Source organism: Canis lupus, chromosome 7, assembly GCF_003254725.2.
Source record: "Canis lupus dingo isolate Sandy chromosome 7, ASM325472v2, whole genome shotgun sequence".
NCBI lineage: Eukaryota > Metazoa > Chordata > Mammalia > Carnivora > Canidae > Canis > Canis lupus.
This window is the reverse complement of record NC_064249.1, coordinates 50,907,922-50,929,373: the sequence shown is the minus strand read 5'-3', so window position 1 is coordinate 50,929,373 and position 21,452 is coordinate 50,907,922. Positions and strand designations below refer to the sequence as shown.

Genomic DNA, 21,452 nt, shown 5'->3' with positions numbered 1-21,452 from the left:
TGACATTGAATTGTAATCCAGATTTTGTAACTCTGTGGGAGAGAGGACTGTTTCTGATTCTTTCTTTTGAGGTGAGGTTTTCCTTCTAGTCATTTTGCTCAGTGCAGAGTGGCCAAAAGCAAGTTGTATTGGGAAAAAGAGAAAAAGAGAGGAGAGAAAGAAGGAAAGAAAAGAGAAAGAGAAAAAAAAAGGGAAGAAAAAGAAAAAAACAAAAACGAAAAAAAAAAAAAAAAAAGAAGAAGAAAAAGAGAAAGAAAAAGAAAGGAGAAAAAAAGGGGGTGGGGGAAGGAAACAAATCAAAAAGCAAAACAAAACAAAAACAAAAACAAAAACAAACAAACAAAAAAAGAACCACCGGGGAGTATCTTCTGATTCTGTGTACTTTAAGTCCCTTGGCTTCTCCTGGAAGTTGTCCGTCTAGCTGGTCTTCTGGGGGAGGGGCCTGTTGTGCTGATTTTCAGGTGTTAGCAGTTGGGGGAGCTGCTGTGCCCCTGCCTGGTGCAGGGCTCGGTGGGGGTTGTTTACCCCGTGAGGCCGCAGGAGGAACAGCCCCAGTGGCGGGGCAGCTCTGGAAACCTGGAGTCAGCTCCGGCAGGAACTCCGTCTGCAGGGCCTGGAGGCTCCGGGGCGGGGCCGCTGATGTGCTCAGCTGGGGCAGGAGCGTCCTCGCTGTCCTGGGCCCTCCCGGCCTCTGCCTGTCCCGGGGCAGGCGGGATCCTGGGCTGTCCCGGCGCCCTGTGCTCCGGAGCCTGCGCTGTTGGATTCGCGCTCCCGGGCCGCAGCCCCCTCCGCGGAGCCGCCGCCCGAGCCCCTCCGAGCTGCTCCTGGAACCGCGCAGCCCCCTCCGCACGGAGCCTCTTCCTCTGCCCGAGCCCCTCCGAGCTGCTCCCGGGGCCGCGCAGCCCCCTCCGCGGAGCCGCCGCCCGAGCCCCTCCGAGCTGCTCCTGGAACCGCGCAGCCCCCTCCGCACGGAGCCTCTTCCTCTGCCCGAGCCCCTCCGAGCTGCTCCCGCCCCGCAGCCCCCTCCGCGGAGCCGCCGCCCGAGCCCCTTCAGCTGCTCCGGGTCCCGCCGGGTCCCGCCGTGCGCGCTGCAGCCCTTAGGGAGCTCGGCGCACTCTCCTGGGTGCGCAGTTGCTGTTACTGTCCCCGGGAGCCCGAGGGCATCCCCGCCCTCCTGGGTCCTGCTCCAGCTCCCTGCGAGCCCCTTTCCGCCCGGGAAGGTCGGTGCAGCTCCTGCTTCTCCGGGACGGGGCTCTCCTGTCCTGGGGACACTCGCCCCGGCCTCAGCCCGGCTCCTCGCGGGGCCCCTCCCCCTTGGAGGCCTTTGTTTCTTTATTTCTTTTTCCCCGTCTTCCTACCTTGATAGAAGCGCGAACTCTTCTCACTGTTGCATTCCAGCTGGTCTCTCTTTAAATCTCAGGCCGAATTCATAGATTTTCAGGATAATTTGAAGGTTTTCTAGGTAGTTTGGTGGAGACTGGTGATTTGGGGACCCTACTCTTCCGCCATCTTGCTCCTCGAAATATATGTCTTTTCATACTCATGGCAAGGTGACTCACCTAAGGACCCCATCTAAGTTGGTCGGCTATCCCATAAACTCCTTTGAGCCCCACATCTGCAACTTACTCTGCCAGTTAGACTTAAACACAAGTGGCAGCAAGGAGCATTTCACATCCACTTGAGACAAAATTGGATTTGGGGTAATTGTAGCATATTAACCATTTGAGTCAGGCCATGTTTTTATTCTACTTCTTTTAGAGTATTATCTCTAGACTATATCCCTTGATTTATGACCTCAGTTGCAAGGCCAAGACTTGAGATGGATAAAGCACACACAGAGATCCATTCTCAATTCCACCATACAGTGGAATCCCTGCTCTCTGAATCCCTAATAACAATTGTTACCAATACCTAATACTTTATTTTCTCCATTTCTTCAATTGTTCTGCTGGTCTCCTCCCAATTAGATGCCCTATTCTTGACACTAATTTTAAAATTTTATGATTCTCCTACATCATTAGTAGTATACCCATTAATTAGTACAAAATAGGTGCCTAGTATATAGTCTTTATTAATTTTATATAAGTGACTATAATATTTATGCAAAATAATCTGATGGAATAGCTACTGGCCTGAGTCAAAAAAATAAGATGACTCCATTTCAAGGTCACAGTGGTGACAAGGAAAGTATATATACCTAAGACTGAAGGTATGGCTGAATTTGTGTCAAATTGAGATGTTTGGGGAACCGCAAAATCTTAGCTATGTTATTATGGACATCTGCTAAGAATGCTAAAGGTAAACAATCACCTGAAAGATATATTTGCTTGCATGTAGTGGAAAACAGCAGCTCATTAGCTCTCTGCTTAGCTCGTTAACTCACCAGCTCGTTAGCCCTCTGCTCGTTAACTACTTAGCTCTGATTAGCTCTGCTCACTTCCTCCTCCTATCACTCACAGTGTGAATGAACTGTAAATCTGCCAGAGCAACAGATGGCCATTCCAGGTCCAGGGAGGGAGTTCAGGAGGTGGGGGATGAAGCATTCCCAGATTTTTCTGACCTTGAAAAGATTCCATTTTGTTGAAGTTTGTGAGTTATGATTTAGCTTCATCAATAAAGAAGCTGGCACAGTTTTATTTTAAGATGCAGAAGAGTTCACTTAAATGGATTCCCTGGGATGACGCAAATGTGCAATTACAGAGCCATGTTAGGCTTGTCGGCAGTGGTCTACACAATACAACGGACTTTAACCAAGAGTATTTATAATGAGTATTTATTAATGGCTTGTCCCATGCTCAGCCCTGTGCTGGACACTTGTGAGGAATTCAAAAGATGCTTTTTAAAAGAACATATGAAATATTTATATATACAAACTACTAAAGCAAAATAAATCTCAGTTGTTAATTAGGAATTCAATTGTATGGTATAGGATATATGCACTATGGGAGTTCAGAAAACATTTTGATTATCAATACAAAAAAAAAAAAAAAAGATTGCCCAATATGCAGAAATTACAGATGTGGCTTCCATTGCCTTAGTAAACAGATTGCCACATTATCAACATGGCTGTAGCCAGGCCAGCTCTTTAAGAACACATTTGATTACCTGCACAAATAATACCCCACATCTACTTGCTACCAGCTATGAAAGAGACTATTGATGATTCATGTATTTTATTTTTTTAATATTTATTTATTTATTTGAAAGAGAGAGCACGAGCAGGAGAGGTGGAGGCAGATGGAGAGAGAATCCCAAGTAGACTCTTCACTGAGCACAGAGTCCAGGGGTTTGATCTCAGGACCCTGAGATGATGACCTAAACTGACACCAAGAGTCGGACACTTAGCTGACTGTGCCACCGAGGAGCCCCTGGTGATTCATTAATTACAGCAAAGTTATTGTGCCTCCAGGTAGCCAAAACTTGAAAGGCATATATTCTCTGGAAATGATGGCAAATAAAACAATGTCTTGGAGTCTTTTTTTTTCATCCATCTGCATATCCATTTATCTATACCTGTAATAATTCACAAAGCAATTGAGATAGTATCTACTACTAATAGGCTATTCTAAATGTGTTAGTTATATTAGTAGGTCAAGTAAGCAGAGGTAGTAGAAAGGATAGTTAAGTTTGGTAAGGTAGAAAAAGATACAGGAAATACAGAGCTAGGATTGGTATACTGGGAGAAAAAGCTGGGTAGGGCAGCCCAACAAAATTCCTGCACATTGAAGAACAATTGAGAGCCTGGACACCTAAGTGAACCTGTCTTGTCAGGGGTGGGAGACAGACAGAAGTGTGGAGGGTTCTGGTAGCCATTTTTATTTGCCTGGCCTTGCAGTGGACGTCTACTCCTATCTGCAGGGATGGGCTGCCACCAGCCAGGTCGCCTTTGCCTGCTCGGCAACCCCCTACTGATTTTCAGCCATGCAGATACAGTCTGTTTTGTTGCTACCTCATCATCACAAATTTTTTCTTAAATTAAAAAGAGAAAGTAGCAAAAATGTGAGACCTTTCTTAGATGCCTGGGGCTCTCTTACTTCTGCTGCAAGAACTTTTGAAAAAGAAAACATAAACAAAATATATTTCCTGTCTGCCCATAACAAACAGAGACTAAAAATACTGTTACAACTGTACAATAGTTTAAGGTCAATGTATTCCCTCTTCGTGGCTATGAAAACCTGACCCGCATAAGGCATTAAAATTCATAACACATGAAAATTAGGGAGTCCTGGAAGCACTTTCTTCTATATAAGTACAAATTTTCTCTGCCTACATCTAGCATTTAAAGGAAACCATCCAGATAATTAAAATGCCTATAAATGAAATGTCAAAGTTAAATGTTTTTTTTTAAGTCTTAATGCTTAGGCAAAGTGAAACCTTTATTCTAAAATAATACACTTTAAATACTAGCAGTATCTTGTGAGGGAGTAGAATAATTAAGGATTGCCACAGAAAATGGGTCTACAGGTCTATGTGCCGCTCCACTCAGTAAGTAACCTTTATGAAGGAATGCGATAATCAGTGTGTATTTTTTGTCCTTAAATACTGCCATTATTTTAAACATGAATCTAGCTCCTGTGGATAAAGCTAACCATACAATGCACAAGAAGTAAATTAATCACACAAATAGAGAAAACAGAGTTGTTGAGTTAGGCAGATTTTGATTTGGTTTTTGTGTATCTGACTTCATTTTCTTCCTCCCTCATATTGCATGATCATTGTTGTTTGTTTGTTTTTTTTTTTTTCTTTTTATCTTCTTGAGTGTGCCCCCCTCATCTGAGGATAGTCACTGTGTGAGAAATGCCCTTGTGAGCTCTGACTAGGTTTGGGGCATGCATGATACATCTGAGCTGGGAGACAGTTGTAGTATAATCCAGTCCCTTGGTCATGATGTAGATCAAACAGGCTGTAGAACAGGCAATCCCCTTTTCTAGATTCTATAAGGTTTAGGTCAAACTTTTCACACACCACACTAATACAAAAACCTACACTTCAACTCTATGGCTAGCCCTTTGAATGCTAGGATAATTGACCTTTCCACCCTTTGCTCCAGTAGGTGAAGCTCACTAACCATCAAAGCTGATCTCATTCTCAGCAAAGAAGCCTGACATAGGCCCAGGGTAGAGTCTGAGCAGAAGATAAAGAACTGGGATGGTGTAATTACTTAGATAGTTTGTTCTGGGATGACACATATCATCTCAGGCCCCACTGATATAGATATTGATGTGCTACTGCACTGGTGTGTCCACTCCTACCTCTCTGTGATGCCAATAAGGCAAGACTACAACTTGCTCAGCTGCTAGGAGCCAATAGCAATTGACTTCTCCAGTGTTTTGTTCGTGGATAGTGGACTTCCCAATAGGAAGGAGCAAATAGTTTGGGGGACAGTCCTTAGTTTTTCAGAAGATAATCCTGACTAAAACTGGTTCTTTCTTCATCTAGACCATTTTCCAGTTTCCTCTTGATGGCAGCATCCTGGAGATCAGGTGTAAGACCAACATCTCTAGTCATCAGTGAGAGGATCCTGTCTCTGGTTGAAGCATGCTATATATATTTCTGCAATTATATTTTATCTGTTTGTTTAGAGTTACTTTCACTCACTCCTCCTTGAGTGGAGATGGTAAAAATGGTCAATTCTTCTTCCAGGCAATGCATTAAAAAGTGAAGTCAAGCCAGGTGGTTTTGAAAGGGAGATAAAAGGTCAAATATGATACCTAACTATTAGCAGTCTACTTGACGTGAGTAGTAAGGGCTGATCCTAATAAATAGGGACCCTCTCCATGGGCCCCCAAACACAAGCATTTGGCTGATTCAGCTCGAGGGGGCCATAAGTGGTACTGTGCATCACTGAACTAAAGTTGTGCATGTTTAAACATGCGAGGGCACAGAGATAATTAAGTCTCAGCTTCTGGCCTCTTTTTCTATTGAAATCACACTTCAGTTTTGGCATGGAAGAGCCTAGAGCAGATATTCTTTTTTTTTTTTAAGATTTTATTTATTATTCATGAGAGAGAGAGAGAGAGAGAGAGGAAGAGACATGGGCAGAGGGAGAAGGAGGCTGTCCACAGGAGCCCAATGTGGGACTCGATCCTGGGCCCTGGGATCACACCCTGAGCCAAAGGCAGACGCTCAACTGCTAAGCCACCCAGGTGTCCCTAGAGCAGAGATTCTTAAGAGCAGAATGGTATCCCTTGATTCATGTGGAGCCTATAGAATGTCTCCTCATCTTTCGTGTCTCTACCCCACTTACTCTCCAACAGACAGGCTGTAAGAACTTGCAGTGAATACATACCCATGTGCCACTTACTACCTACTTTGAAAGACTGACTAGTGAAATCTCAAATATGAGAGGGGAAGAGATTATATATTCACAAAGAGTCTGGAGGAATTATCTTCCTTGTTAGGACTTTTAAGGTGGCCCTAATTCTTGGTCCCATTCATTATCTTTTTCCTTTTGGTAACATTCAGGAATGACATCCTTTGATATCTCTTCTAGAACAGATATAGCAGTGTTTTAAGATAACTTGATGGATAATGGAAAAATTAGTCTTTACGGGTTTTGTTCAGTGTTGAGAGGTATGGCTAGCATTTCAGAAAGGTCAAAATTCAAAAGAATTCCAATGATTTTATTTACTTATTTTTTTTAGATTGTATGTATGTATATATTTATTTGGAGCACATGCTGTGCACAGGGTTGAGGGGCAGGGGAAGAGGGAGAAAGAATCTCCAACAGACTCCCCACTGAGCATGGAGCCCAACATGGGCTCAATTTCATGACCTGGAAATCGTGACCTGAGCCAAAATCAAGAGTCAGATACTTAACCAAGTGTGAGCCACTCAGGAGCCCCAAAACAATTCCAGTGATTTTAAAGGCAAACTGGAAAAGAAATACATAAGAAGTCACAGCAAAATCTACCTGCTTATGCTGCTCTTCAAAGACAGCTGATACAGATTGAAAACTGGATTTTTCTACCTTTTGTATTTGCGTTTTGCTTTAGTTTTGATTAAGGAGAGAGTAAAGAACACGTAATTACTCATAAGTTTTAAATTATAATTTTACTCACTATTTTAAACTCAATTATCACTTCAATTTTTTGTAAAGGCTGTTCCTCTTGCTACTACTCTGTGACACATGGTTCAGTAAACACTTGCTCTTCTAAAAAGTGCTAGAAGCAGGACACTAACGTTTAGATCATGACTTCTGCCAGTGGCTTATGAGCAAGCAGTTAGGTGATTTGGAATGATTGCATATTGGATGTCATATTGAAACCATCATCCTTCTGGACCTTCCCCCACTTCTCTTCCCGTTCCTTACTCCTGTTTCCTTAATTACTGAATTCTACCTACCCAATTTAAGCCAGAAATCACTACAATGTCTTTTACTTCTTAACTCCATACAACTCACATCTAATCAGTTACCAAGGCCTATAAGTCTTAACTGCCAAAAGAATCTCAGCCTTTTCCACTCGGTGTCATCCCTGTGACCAACATCCAATCCAGTGTCAGTCCATCTCCAGTACCATCACCAATTACTAGATTCTTCCAAGGCCTTTAATTTATTGCTTACCTTCCTGCTCGGCCCGCCTGCAGTCTTCTTTCTATAACCAGGGAAATCTTTCCAGTCTTTCTAAAATGTTTCCAACACCTGTCAAAGGTTTCCCAAAGTCTAGGAATCAGAACAAAACTTTGTAGAAGCATTTGTAGGACCCAGGCTTTGGTGTCCTACAAGATGTTATATTTTCATATGTCTCTAGCCTCATTATTCGTCACTACTTATTTCACACTACCTGATAACATACCATAGGATTTCATATTTCTCCAAAGAACCATATTCTTTTGTTCTCATTTATGCCTATGGCTCCCTCTGCCTGGAACACATTTCACCTTTCCATCTCCTCTGCTTTGCCCACTTCAGGTCTCGTATTCAGGAACTTTTCCCCTGAAAAACCTTCCTGATTCTCCCACTCTGCTTCATTTCTGGAGTAGCTACCCCTTTTATGTGTTTACAGGGTCCATGTGTTTCTCTTTTCATATTCACATTATTCATTGTAGTGCACCTGTGAACAGAGTATGTGTAAAGACCTTGTTATCCCATTTGCTCCTTGTATCCCCAGTGGTTAATCCAGAATAGATATTCACCAAATATATGTGTATAAATTAATAACCCCACTATAAGCTCAGGATCCGCCAAACACTTCCTTTTTACTGTTTTCTTGAGTCCTGAGAGAACAGACACTCTTCAAACCCAAGTAATTCTTGTTTACCTAGACAACCCCATTAAAACAGGTAATCATATAATAGTAATAATAATAATAATAATAATAATAATAACAGGTAGCTCGTATAATAAAAATAGAAAAATTATTGTAATCCTTTGTCAAGGATTACACTAGATGCTTTTGATTGTTCTATCTAGTGCTTAGTAGGATGAATGTACTCTCTATTTCATCTCCAAGTACTCACAGCACTTCTGCTTTGGAACTAAAACACAAACTCATCTGACTGACTCTGAAGCTTAGGCTTTTAATATTCTTTTTGCTGGGGATCAGCCTAAGTCCCCCTTCTTTTAGTACTGCTGACAGAGTGAACAAAAGGAAACATTGAAGAGCTACAAAAGCACAGGGCTCAGGATCAGAAGACCTAGCCTCTAATCCTGCTCATGAGCTGAGGTAAACATTCTCATCTCTTACAATATGAAAACTGAAAGAAACATAATGATTTTTAAAAATTTGTTCCTCAAACCATTATTCTATATTAAGTAGCCCAAATGAGACCATTGAAAATATTTATTGTCCCAAGCTCACAGGTTTCCTTACTGTAAGTTTCCAGTTTGGGCTATAGACAGTGTGTACCCATCCTGGGCATACTCCCAGAGCATGCCTTCCCTGAACCAATTTTTGGACACTCTGCTTATTGCTTTAGTATTAAAACAATATTGTTTATACCTTGTTGATCCACACAATTCTAGAAGGCAAATATGCTTATGCTTATGTATTCTTCTAACATCCTGCTAAGAGCTTTGTATTGAAGAAGTATTTATAAATATTTATTGAGATACTGATTATTAGTAAAGATTCTTTGAGTGCTAATATCGGCTGAGAAAAAAAAATGACCATCAAAATACTCTTTGAGCTCCATTCTTGAAGAAAACCAGTAGTAAGAAAGCAAAGCTGAAATAATTTTTGAATTTAATGTATTAAAATGCCCTCAGCAGTGATCAGATTTCTTGGTTTCCTGAAAGCTCCTTAGACTCTGTCATTTGGCATGTGGAGGCATTTTGCTAGGCAGGATTTGCCTTGTTCTTCTGCGATAAGCCATAAAAGAGAAACTATTTTGCTAGCACAATAAAACTCTTAGCATAAACATCCTTTAAAAAAATCTTCCATTTGATTGTAGAGAAATTATTTCAGTATTAAGATGGATTTTTTCCTAATAAAAATGCTACAAAACTTCAAAAGTTATTTGCCTCCTCTAAAAGTTACTTCCATTAGAAGTTCAATTTTGCTGGATCATAAGATAATTTCATTCTTTGTTTGGAATGTTGGTGCAATAAAAGAAGCACTTAACTGCTGCACTCTGTACCCAAATCTTTTGCTGTCTTTTGCCAGTCATTTGTTTTCTCAGGGCTCTATCAGGCACCATCATTCACAAGCCCTCTAGATCAAGGTGAAAAGGAGAAGCAGATAATGATAACATCTTTTGATGAAGCTATCTTTGTCCCAAATCGGTCCCTGATTTAAAGGAAGAATTGGTTAAACAGTTATAGATTTTAAGTAGATACGTAATTTTCTAATTTATTGGAAAGGATTTGAAACAATAATGCAGGAAATTCAGGGGAGAAAAGAGTGAAGGATGACAGCAGAAAGATTCCTGCTTGAGTTAGAAAGGGCAGAATATTCGTAGGAATCTTTTACTGTTTTAACCCATGCTTTTATTTTTTTTAATTTTTTTTAAAGATTTTATTTATTTATTCATGAGACACACACAGAGAAAGAGAAAGAGAGAGAGAGAGGCAGAGACATAGGCAGAGGGAGAAGCAGGCTCCATGCAGGGAGCCCGATGTGGGACTCAATCCTGGGTCTCCAGGATCACGCCCTGGGCTGAAGGCGGCACTAAACCGCTGAGCCACGCAGGCTGCCCACCCGATGCTTTTATGCTGTGTAGAATAGAAATCCATTGAGCTTATGTCATTGGAAATGCATATTGTGACTCAGTGGAAATGACATCAATTTGGAAATGACCAGGATAAAAAAGGTAACATGACACATTAAAGCTCAAATTATTTAAAAGATGTGAAATAGGTTCTTCTGTCTTTTGTCCATATTGGTTTCTTCTTTCTCCTCTTCCTTCTTTTTTCTTATGCAGAGGTTGAATTCCAGAAACTGACCTATACCCACCCCACCGAATAGAAATGAACTTCTCACTTTTCATAAAATGTTTGGAGAACTTTATTGTTTCTTTATACAGAGCACTTTTATACCAAGGAATCATTGAATTAGGGAAAAATGCTTGCATTTTGGATTTAGTTAGATGTTTTGAATCCTGAGTTAATTGGGTTGTTATTTGGAGCAGGTCACTTCACTACCTTGAAGCTCATTTTTCCTGTTTGTGTAATATGATTAATAAATTCTACTACCATTCAGATACGTATATACTAGTGTTTAATAAATAGGAGCTAATGCAAAAGAGAAGAAGCCCACCTCTGCATTGATTGAAGGGACCCTGCAGGCTTTCATGGCACTCTATCACACAAAATGCCGATTAAATAACAAAGGAAAGATATATGTGCTACTGCAAGAGTGTAAAACTGAAAGGCAGAGGACATCGGGCTGTAAAGTCACTATGAGGCACTGGCTTGATTGGGGTGGGGAATACCATGGGTAGACAAACAGGACAGCTGATGGGTTCTAGAAAACTGTGTCAACTTCCCAATTTCACCGCCCTAATTTCTTCCCATGGGGCCAAGCCTTGATCTCATTGTTGCTTTCTGGCCTGGCCATACTCTATGCAGTGCCTACACAAGGGCTCCTTGATTGGTGCATGAGCCACTCCAGAGCAGAACAAACCGTGTCACTCTGACAATGCTCTGTACCGTAGCAGTCAGCTTTGATGTTTAAGTTCCTCCTTAACCAAATTATGAATGCTCTATTTCTCTCCATTGCCACTGTAATGAACTTTAGCAATAATTATACGCAATGCTCCCTGGACTAGATTTGTTGTCTCCTTTGCTGCCCATGATGTCCTGAGTATTGCAAACCCTGGAGACAATGTGCAATATAGTCGGGTGCAAAGACAAAGTTTCACCCAATTGGGAAGTGCTGTAAGGAATAGAACAGATCAGAAACTGGTTAATGAAGATAGAGGAAGAGTGGCTTATGTTTATATAATATTTGGAAAGTTTGAAAAATAACCTCAATTTTAGTTGCATTTTCTCAAGTCTTTGTGATGTCAGTTTCAGGCAGTAGACTTATCAGTGTAACTATGATTGGATGCCTTTGGGATAGCACATTCCCTGGCAGTTCTGTGAAATCTGTTTTACTGTGTCTTTCATCTATATGGTTTCAATGCACTTTCACCTGGTACAGATCCCTCAGTGCATTTGTGACAAAAAGCACAAGTATCCTGATTGCTTATTCAAATATTTCCTACTATATCCCACTAGAGGTAGAGGAGGTAAGGCATACGTAATACAAAGAAATTATTGTCAATTTTGACTTAATTTATTAATATTTGAGAGTTAAAATCTATTTTAAAAAATAAAATATAATTATTAAGAATTCAGCTTCCATTGTCCTGTTCAAATTTTGTCATTTACTAGGTGTGTGATCCTTTTTTTTTTAAAAAAGATTTTATTTATTTATTCATGAGAGACAGACAGAGAAAGAGAGAGGCAGAAACACAAGCAGAGGGAGAAGCAGGCTCCATTCAGGGAGCCCAACGTGGGATTCAATCTTGGGTCTCCGGGATCAGGCCCTGGGCTGAAGGATCAGGCTAAACCCCTGAGCCCCTTGGGCTGCCCCAGGTGTGTGATCCTTGATGAACTAGTCGCCAGTTTCTCATCTTTTAAATGGAGATAATATAATCCACTTCAAAAAACAGTAGTGAGGGATCCCTGGGTGGCACAGCGGTTTGGCGCCTGCCTTTGGCCCAGGGCACGATCCTGGAGACCCGGGATCGAATCCCACATCAGGCTCCCGGTGCATGGAGCCTGCTTCTCCCTCTGCCTGTGTCTCTGCCTCTCTCTCTCTCTCTGTGACTATCATAAATAAATTAAAAAAAAAAAAAAAAAACAGTAGTGAGGTTTAGAGCACTGAATATAGAGTCTGGCCTATATTAAGAACTAAGAATAAGTTTCCTATATTACAATGTGCCTTGACTTACTAGACTTACCACCTCTTCCTTATTCTTTTTTTTTTCCTTCTAATTTCTCTACATTTCTTTACTCTTCTTTTCAATGAAACTCTAATAAATGGTGGCTAATATCATATACATTGCTAAATGATTTTTATGTGCTAATTTAATACGATAATCTCACAAGTTAGTGCTATCATTATGAAATTTTATAAATTGGGTAGTTGAGGTACAAAAGTTTTTGCTTAACCTGGATGAACACTGATTTGCATTCAGGAAGAAATACATAGTTCTGCTCATTAGTATTATGCCATATTGCTTCTCACCTTAATATTTTTAACTTCACAGCAAGGCTTTATCTTAGGTTATAATGCAACATTTAAATCTCATTGGAAATGTGATTTAGAGCTTTAATTTTTTTTAATAGATTGTGACAGAAAGGAGAAATCATGCATGTCTGAACTTCATGAATGAGGTGATGATAATTAAGAAAAAAGATACTAGAGGCTATACCAAGTGTTCCCTGAGCCTGTTGTAGGTGACCAGGGCCTTCTTTGGATGAAGGCAATGGACTCTCCCTCTCCAAACAAACACACTTCTCCCAAGGTTATGAAGATAAAACAGCTCCATACACAAGAAGTGCTCTAACTGTCCTTCCTTCTTCCAGTCAACCACTGCCAACCTTGCAAATGATAGAGTACCATTTTAGCACCTGCTTCAGGCTAGGGAAATTGTGTCCCCAGCCCTGTCTTTCAGTGATTGTCTTGTCTTTCTGGAATTTCATATGACTGCTGGAGGTTTACTTAAGTCTCTTCCTGTAGGATATAGTTATACTTTTGTCAACTCAACGGTACATAAAGTTTGCTCACTCTGCAAGAAGTTGCCTAAAACAAAGCTTCAGATGTTGGGGAGAACTGAGATGCTGATGTCAACAGATGACAAATTAGATGCCTAACAATGCAAGAATCCTTACGGTATAGATTTTAACATAATTATCAATACATTCCTTTCAGCTATTCTCCCATTTTAATTGCACACAGTTTATGTCTTTGTTTTATGTAGCTATTTCTATGAGAGGAGAATGGAAGTAGCAAGATGAAAATGAAAGAATTATGCAAAGGAATCGAAGTCTTGCCAAATACAGAATTTGTGGTTTCTACTTTGTGCATGATTTATGCATGATTACATTTTTCAGTGTATTATCCTGCAAGCTACTTCATTGTATAGTCCCAGTTTGTCTTTCTGGTGTCTGTATTTGGATTGAGACAAATATGCTTCTTTTATTTTTATTCTTGAAGCCAAAAACTTTTTTGGAGAGATATGGAGTTTCCTTATTTTAGATTTAAGCACTATCCTTGATTTTTAGTATTATTCTTATTTGACCTGATGTTAAACTATCTCACCATCCTGGTTGATCTCTTCCTAACCTATGCAAAAGATAAAAGTGGATTCACTTAAAAAGCTGAATCCTCTTTTCTTCTCAGGATTAAATTCAGAATTTTTCTCCTTTCTGACTTAGGTGGGTCAGCAAAGAGGAAGGGGCCAAGACTAGAAACTAGGTTGTACCCCTAGGTACTGTAGGAGGCATGGCTGGAAAACAAGACTGATGGTAGAGAAGATCGTTAACAGCACATTTCACCACCTAGATTTAATAACTACTGGGCTGAGGAAGGCAGGTACAACAAAGTTGTATATTGAGAAAAGGGATGTTACCCCAAAGTGGAAAGAAACACATAATTGAGGAAATAAATAAATACAAGCAGGCAGACACTCAGGATTAAGGGATATGTTTGTCAACAGAAAACAGGATAGGCTTTAGGAATCCTAAAAGGGCTTGAATACATCCTGCCTCATGTCAGTATTAGTCTTGGCATTGGAAAGAGTAGGTATAAAAGTTAGGATCTAGCATGGTCCAATGGGAATTTTCTAAAACTCATCTACATTCTAGAGATAAAATCATGAGAGAAAATATCCGCAGTTGTCTGACCTTCAATTATTAACTGAAAGAAGAAGCCAGGAACTAATGTTCTGTAATCATACTTTGTATCACCAGTTTGAAATTGTTATGAAAAATGCAATATTCATCTCCTCTCTCTGCCTGGACAGCCAATGGCCCACTCCCCTGGTAGCATGTCTGTTCTTTTTTTCATTACCTATGTTCATGTGCTTCAATTATCCTTACCTTCCAGTCATGACTATTCATGCTTATCTATATCTTCTTGACCTACATTAATAACACTTTTCTTAATAATCATATTTTTATTGAAGTAACATACCTATTCTTTGGTGCCTATTGAAGACCCATGCCATCAAACCTTCTTCTCAGGTATATTTCTCATTAAATCACTGGAAAAGTCTCATGTTTTATTTTCTTTGCCTATATGTCGGTTTTGTTGTTATTGTTCTTTTAGAGCTCTGGAACATCCAGATAACCTTTGTGAAAATGAATTCTTTCCTATACTCAACGTAATTCAAGACCTAAACTTAAGAGAGACTGAGAGCTACCCAAAATTCGCACGAGGACCAAAGGGAAGGGAGATACAGTTCATAATCTGAGTGGCCTGTAGTCATCATGCCTGGGTCTCATATTCAGATGTGGGGCCCAGGCAAAACTAGTTTTTCAAAGTCCCCAGATGATTCTAATGTTAGTTAACCTACATCAAGGTTAATCCCCATTCTTAATTTTCTCTGAATATGTTTAGACTGAAAAGATTCTTGTTAACTAGCTGAAAAGATCAATTGACCAAATCCAAAGAAAGAATGGACCTTCATATTCAGTGTCTTATATTGGAAAATTCGACATATGTGTATGTGTGTGCACACACCTGTGTGTGGATGTGAATGTTATGTGTTTCAAAGAAGGTTTATAAACTACTACAAGCAACAAAAATTGAAGAAAAAAAAGTTGATTTTGAATAGGCAAGTGCTACACTTAGATATATGCAACCAAAATCTCGAAGCATCAAGGCGTTGCCAGGATGTCAAGCTCCCCCATTTCACACCGTAATAATTAGACTGATTATTCACAACACCTGCTCTAATTGTTGTCCTTAATGCTTCTGTCTGCTGGGGTAAATAACTAGTATCTTGATATCAAAGAGCTGACACACAGCAACTCCAGAAGAAAGATGGAACATCTGCTTTTGTTTGGGTCATGACTAACAAGGGTGTAGCAGGTTGATGAAAAAAATTGAACTCTGTTTGCCCTATCTCCCTCTCACTTTCTTTCTCAAAGATTTTTTCCAGCATTTTGTCTGCAGTGGGGCACATATTTTCTCTTTAAGTGTCATGCATGAAACAGAGCAGTGAGACCTCATGTAGGCTGTATACTAAAATCCATAAGCAGAAATAGTGCTCAGGAAATGGGCTGATGTCTCTGACTGCAAGATATGCATGGTGAATTATGGCCATCTCCAGGCAGGAGCTCAGGTGTCAAAGTGGAAACATGTGGTATAATCTTATTAGTAAAATTTCAATTCAGTGAAATATTGGATTCATCTATACTTTTGCTAAATGCAGTCTTGCAATGAGAGCAAACAAAATAGTAAGAGAAAAATATAGGCAAAAATAATTTAAATGCACAGTGAAAAGAGCAACAGTAGCAAACATACAATTCGAAGGCATAAAAAAAAGGATACTGGAGTAGGGAATTTAAAATAAAAACATAATAGAGGAGAACAATCATGTCTTCCTTTAAAAAGAATCAAATAATCATTTTGCAATTTTTATTCAAAATGTGAAAAGGAAAAAATACAGAAATTCTGGTTATTTAGAGAAAATGAACACTAAAATCTTAGGGTTCTCATCAGTTAGGGTTCAACCACAGAAATAGAACCAGTAGGATGTATAAAGAGATTTATTGCAAGGAATTACATTATATAATTGTGGGGCTGGCTAGGTAAGCCCAAAGTCCTAAATGGTAGGCCATTAGGCAGGGCAGATTTGAACATTAGGGCATGAGCAGAAGATGCATTTACAGGTAGTTTCTTCTTCAGGGAAAGATTTTGCTCATAAGGTCCACTCAGATTATAACCTCCTTTAAAGCTAAGTGGTTACAGATACTGATCATACTTATAGATACCTTTATGGCAATACCGAATTTAGCATCTGATTGAATTAGCTGGGGATTATAGTTAAGTTGATACATAAAACTATCTTAGTCCACTTCTTGCCAACTTGGTTCTCATGCACATCTTCTTAAACTATATTAAAACTCTAAATAAAGGCAATAACAAGATCATATTTCAACCTAACTTGATGCTATTGCTCTACATACATTGAAAACACACTAACCACTTATCCCAGAAGAGGACACAAAGTTCTTCATTCCTGTTCTTTTCAATATTCTGTAACTTCAATACTGTGATGTAAAGTTAACTATTATTACTACACCTTATTTTAGATGATAAGAGAATAAAAGAGAAACTTTGCTTAGTATATATACTGATTTATAACAAAATAAGGAAGAAATACTCATATCCATTACAGTTTTCATTTCTGCAAAAGATCACTGCTTTTCGATTTAGTTAGATGTTTTGAATGGAGTTTGCCAGTGGAGTTAGCAAAACTCTTCATTCTGGAAGAGTCGGGGCCATTAGAACTCCTCCCTTAATTAAGTTAATGCAGTTTTCCAATGCCTTTAATCCTAGAATGTGGTAGTTTGAAAAGATGCCCTAAGAATCTTCTGTGTTGTAAACATAATATTCCTTACCTCTATTTTGTAGTGGCAACCCAGTTTCACCCTGATAATAGGATCAATTACTCCTGTCAATACGGTAACTTCCTTCTTTGCCTAGTGATTCAGAGGCACAAAGAGCCTAAGGTGACCAGGTCACAGTCTCAACTTTCAGTTCAAAAAACCATTATTTTGTGCTCTGATAGAAGCATTCTTCTTTTTGGTACTATGACCTCTAGGTAAGCACAGTATAATTTCAAGAGAAAAGGAAGCAAACATTTTAATAAAATAAACATTTTTAAGTTATCAGAAAATATGAAATATAATATAAAATATCAATATTGCCTCTCTAGATTCTTAATAGTTACTCTTATCATGATATATCTATCTTTAACCTTTTATTTTTGAGGTATCGGGTTCTTTTATTGAAAGTGTCTTTCTTCTAGGTAGCATGGAGTTCTGTTTCCACTTTTCTTCAATACGGCAATCTTGTCCCTTTAATTTAGATATTTAACCTACTCATAATGTTATTATTGATCTGGGGTCATTTAAACCAGTCTTTTTGCTATATGCTTTTATTGTGGTATATTTTTTTCTTTGCTTTCTTTTCTTCTCTTTTCCTACCTCCCATTAGATTCCATTTTATGGATTCCATTTTATGTTTTTGTTAGCTCCTTAGCTATAATTTGGGGAAGGGCAGTGTTATTCTTGTGGTTGCTTTTTCCTTTTCCAGCCTTTGGATTATTGTTGTTATACATTTTATTTCTACATATGTTATAGATTACACAATGCATTTTGTTATTTTTATTTTAGATATTCGATTTTTAAGTATTTATTACAATAGTTACCATTTTTAGTGCTCTTTATTATTTTGGGCATATCTAGATTTATTTCTAGTACTATTTTTCCCTGTCTGAAGGAATTTCTTTAATATTTTTTGAAGTCCAGGTCTGCTGATGATGAATTCCCTCAATGCTTGAATTTCTGAAATAGACTCCACTATCATTTTTGAAAGATATTTTTACTGGGTATGGAATTCTAGGCTGGAAATTTTTCATTTGGTACTGTTGAAATTTTGCTGTGCTGTTTTTTGGCTTGAATTGCTTCCAAACAGAAGTTTCCTGTCTTTATTTTCTTTATTCTCTTTATTCTTTTGTATATGATGTGTCATTTTCTTATTACTTTCAAGTTTTTTTTTTCTTTATCACTGGTTTTAAGCAATTTAATTGAAACATTTGGGCCTCACTTTTAAGCTTTGATGTTGGCACAAGAGCAACATTTATCCAAGACCTTATCGTTTTCCCTTTATTGAGCCAAATCCTTTTTCATTACAATTGTCCCATGAATTATGAGATTTTTCTATTCTGGCTGGCTGTGATAGGATCTGTTTCCACACCTATGAAAGTTTTGAGTATTGTTTTCTAAAATCCTTTTGAGCATTTCTTTCCTCAGTCTCTGTTAAGTTTCCTCAAATGTAGTTTCAGTTCTCAGCTGAAAACATGGTAATAACCCTCTGCAGAGCTTCAAAGTTTTCCTCTGTGCATCTTCCCCCTCTGTTGTATACTACCCATAAATCTACCTGTGTTATCCTCCTTACCTTCTCAACTTTTTATCATCCACTTAGGAAGACTTCAGGGCTCCACCATTATTCACTTTTCCTATGCCCAAACCTGGAAAAATTTTTCAGGAAGTGAGCTGAGACAGTTATTAGGGCTCACGTCATTTGTTCCCTGTTCCCTATGGATCACTGTCCTTTGTCATATTCTTTTTCTCAATTTGTAATTGTTTCAGGTAAAAGAGTAAATCTCATCCCTGTTTACTCCATCTTGACCAGACCTGAATTTTCCATAATTAAATTTTTACATTAAAGATATATTTTGAATGTATTTTGAAAGAAAGAACCCACATAGATTTCTTAAAAAGAAAAAAAAAAAAAAAAGAGGGACTCCAGGGTGGCTCAGCAGCTGAGCATCTGCCTTCGGCCCAGGGCATGATCCTGGGGTCCCAGGATCAAGTCCCACATCAGGTTCTCTGCATAGAGCCTGATTCTCCCTCTGCCTGTGTCTCTGCCTCTCTCTCTCTCTGTGTCTCTCATGAATAAATAAAGATCTAAAAAAAAAAAAAAAGAAAGAAAAAGAAAAATCTTGGTTATTTGTACTGTCTCCCATTATATGGAGGTGGCATACATATTTTAACAGTCGTGATTTGGGATTAATTTTGATACTTTTAATAATATTTTGGTGGACACTTTTCTATGTACATAATTGTTAACAAGTCCAATTATTCCTAATGGGATTTTTCTAAAAGTATATTTGCTAAAACAAATTTTAAGGCCTTTAACACATATTGCTAAATTGCCCAATTTGGTCAACCTTCAGATGATTTGTGAAGAATGAATAAAGTGGTTATATTTGTGTTTGAGAAAGAAGAAACTCACAGTTATGTTAAGAGCTATTGATGGTCAAGAAGCAGGGAGACAGAGAAAAGAATTTGAGTTAGAAAACCAAACAGCATGAGAGATGATGAGAATCTGAATTAGGTATTGCTTTATGAATGCAGAAAGGAGGGAGGGATATTGGAAATATCCTGAGACAGAATCCACAGGTTGTGAAATTAATTGGATGTTGGAAATCTCTATATGATTTGGCCATGGACTAAAATAGGAATTACCTAAAGCAAGGAAGTTTTGTATGTGGGGGAGCATCCGTTTGTTACTTATTTAATCTTTGTTGGAGTTAAATTGCACAGGAACTACCCATGGTGCAGTCAAATAGTGATGGCTAATAAAAAATCAGTTTAGGTGTGAGATCTAAGCTTGAGACATTATTTGAGTATCTACATAATTTGAGTAAATACATAGAAATGGAAATCAATCATGATGTCCACCACATAAGTGTCATTTTTACTGGGTAAAATGTCTGGAGTGAAAAGAGAAAAAAGGCCAAGGAAGGAATTAAAGTCACACATACATTCTGAGTATGAGTAGAATCAAAGAATGCTGAGAGAACGTAAAAAGAGGAACCTGGTAAGCAAAATCGATGGGAGGAAAAACAAAAACTGAAAAGGGATACACTGTCCATAATATCAAGTACTTGTCTAGAGTAATAAGTACCGAGGAATATCTTGGGATTGGGCAATTAGCTTAGCAAAAGTAGTATCAGCTCATTTGGGCAGGCATCTGGTTGTAGGAGTAGATGACAAGGCTTTTAATATCAAGAATGTATTAGTTGTATGGGACAAAAGTCAGAGAGATGGCATTGTTTCATGTCTGTCAGGTCCTAATGTCCACCATGCCATTCTTGTCATGGTGAACTAGGATAAGCTAGGTCCTGGTCTGATAGGCTGGTAGCATTAGGGTCGATGCTGAGAGATTTAGGGTAGAATGTTCAATGTAACTTCAATTTGATGACAAAAATTTGTGGTGACAGGTTTTTTTTTTAATTTTTATTTTTATTGGGTAGAGGCTGCAGTGCACATAGATGTAAATGGGTCATCTTAAAGCTGTAGAATCTGGAATACCGAACTAGATTCAATTAAAATAAGATATCCTGAATATTAAATAAAAAAGATTACTTTAATAAAAAAGGTGGGGGGAGGGAAGGTAAGGATAGGAAGGCAGAGAGTGAAGGGACAAAAATGCTCCGAGTAGTTCTGAACACTTATTTCTTACAATCCATGTAATGAAGGAAAATTACTTATGAATAATGAATTCATATGATCAGGGTATTTTTTTCCTTTTTTTTTTTTGGAATTATAGAAACTGTGTATCAAAAAAATTAAAAGGGATGGGTGGGTAAAAGGTAAACAAGTATCAAAGCGGTTTTCATTAATTAGAGAGGCTTTCAGCAAAGGGCAGCCAGTTGTCAGATTCTTATTATCAATTCAGCAGATAATGTTCTAAAATATACAGCTAATTTTTAGTCATCATTTTAGACATGTCACTGTAAATGTGAATTTTAGTGCAATTACGTGTCACACCTCAACCACCTCTGTATCCCAGGAGTTCCCTAATGATCAATGTAATTCCCAAGATTGCTAAAGGAATTAATAATAATTACCTACCTATAGCCAGAAATGCAGATAAACCACCTGCTTTTCCCCTTCCAAGTTCATTTCTTTCTTTTGTTTAATCACACAATGAAACAATTATCTTCCATTTATGACATCACAGTCACTCCCATAGCAACAGGCATCTTCTATCACTTCAGTATGGGAATAATCAGAAAGCAGATACAAATTTTTGAAGGAGAAAGAATGTATTTATATATAAATACCCTAACAACTAGCAATTTCTAGGAGACAGAAATAGAAAAGAATAGGAATATCTCCTAGATAAGGGTTTCCTTTTAAATGTTAATTTTTGTCTGACTGTAAACTTCATCTTTTAAACCCTTTCTCCCATTATTATCATCATACCTTGAGTGCTTAC

At 38.6% G+C, this 21,452-nt stretch overlaps 1 long non-coding RNA gene across 1 annotated transcript; it reads right to left on the bottom strand.

Annotated features, from left to right (window-relative positions):
• Nucleotides 1–3,217: 3,217 nt before the first annotated feature.
• Nucleotides 3,218–21,221, bottom strand: LOC112647830 (uncharacterized). The gene is made up of 4 exons (XR_007412071.1): nucleotides 21,086–21,221; nucleotides 18,621–18,693; nucleotides 7,565–7,663; nucleotides 3,218–3,513 (listed from the first exon to the last, which is right to left on the bottom strand). It is a non-coding gene; the product is annotated as an uncharacterized LOC112647830 (long non-coding RNA).
• Between the last annotated feature and the right edge of the window lie 231 nt (nucleotides 21,222–21,452).